Source organism: Sinocyclocheilus rhinocerous, unplaced genomic scaffold (genome assembly GCF_001515625.1).
Source record: "Sinocyclocheilus rhinocerous isolate Xijiao unplaced genomic scaffold, SAMN03320098_v1.1 scaffold286, whole genome shotgun sequence".
In the NCBI taxonomy this organism is placed as follows: domain Eukaryota; kingdom Metazoa; phylum Chordata; class Actinopteri; order Cypriniformes; family Cyprinidae; genus Sinocyclocheilus; species Sinocyclocheilus rhinocerous.
Window position 1 is genome coordinate 775,104 of NW_015632405.1, and position 1,550 is coordinate 776,653.

Genomic DNA, 1,550 nt, shown 5'->3' on the forward strand with positions numbered 1-1,550 from the left:
AGAAGTAGTTTATATGTACTTTAGTATATTAGCACATCAAAATTGTCACTCTTGTTTAAAGCATGACACGTTGATTAAAACAAAGGTTTAAAATGTACCTTAAAGAAATACTATTCATTTGACAATATTAAGTGTGAAGAAACATAAGTGTACTGTAACTGTAAGTTTGCATTCATGGTCTTATTTCTTTCTCTTTTTTGTGCAAAAGTACAGTAATAAAAAAGTACTTTAAAGTTTTAAGTGCATTACAAGTGAACGTTCAATACAATTAAGCACACTTGTTTTTCACAAGGCTGGTGTCATTGCCATCAAATCTAGAAGCTTATAAAAATCCATTTTTATCTGTCTCCCTATCACTTATCAGAAGCCCAGTCGTGATGATTGGAAAGGAGGTATGGATGCTATCACTTTTTCTCTGGACCATCAGAAATATCCCTACTGGAGATCCATAAAGCAGCTGGAGAAAACGCTGACCCTCATGTGAGTAGCATAAAAGAACAGAACTGAAATCCCTTGTATCTCCTTTCTCATTTGTTTTGTGTGTTTTCCAATATAATTGCATATTATTTTTAAATAACAGTGAAAATTGTTTTCCCCATCATACTGTTCCAGCTGTGTGATTTCTCTTAACCGATCCCTGCTGGAGATCCATAAAGCAGCTGGAGAAAACTCTGACCCTCATGTGAGTAGCATAAAAGAACAGAACTGAAATCCCTTGTATCTCCTTTCTCATTTGTTTTGTGTGTTTTCCAATATAATTGCATATTATTTTTAAATAACAGTGAAAATTGTTTTCCCCATCATACTGTTCCAGCTGTGTGATTTCCTAGAGAGCAACTTCTTTACTGACAGTCATGACACCATTAAGACGCTGGGTGACTACGCTGGCAGCCTGAGTCGCCTCATCTCTTCTGACCCGCACGGCAAAATGGGAGAGTACCTGTTTGACAAGCACACTCTCTGATCCGCTCAGATCTGAGTTTTGTTACCAACATTCCGTTAAACGATATGTGCATTGGCGAAGGAGTTTAAGGATTTTTGCACAACCGTTTCATTTCATTGTTTACACCTTTCAAAAGGCATTTTGGTAGGAACCACCCAGTGTTTTGATACCACAATTTGAAGTACTTTTAATCTATTTAAAAGTGGGACTATACTATGAAATGTGCTAGTCCAAACATGGTACCTCGAGTTCAAGCCTTGACTACCGCGTGTCTGTTTACAGAATTGTATAGGTGCTAGTGTAAAGCCATATCTTACCAAAGACCAGCCTATAGGCTCCTGTAGGTTCTTCAGGAGAGGTTTAGTACAGTGTACCAGTGAAAAGGAGTGTTTATATGTACGTATTGTACTCCAGAAACTTTAGTTGCTGTGAATTGTTATACCTCAAATATGGTGCTTAATGTCAATATAGCAACAACAATAAATCAAGCATTCCAAAAAAAAGATTGTTCTCTTTTTTTTTGCAGGTTTTCTTGTATCTTTAATGTAGCCTCTTTACAGTATTATTTTTATAAAGCTTGCAGCTCAATTGTAAAGTTACCATTGTA

General features: G+C 36.3%; 1 pseudogene; it reads left to right on the forward strand.

Moving 5' to 3' along the window:
* The first annotated feature begins 337 nt into the window (after window positions 1–337).
* LOC107742252 (ferritin, lower subunit-like) lies at window positions 338–979 on the forward strand (annotated as a pseudogene).
* The last annotated feature ends 571 nt before the right edge of the window (window positions 980–1,550 follow it).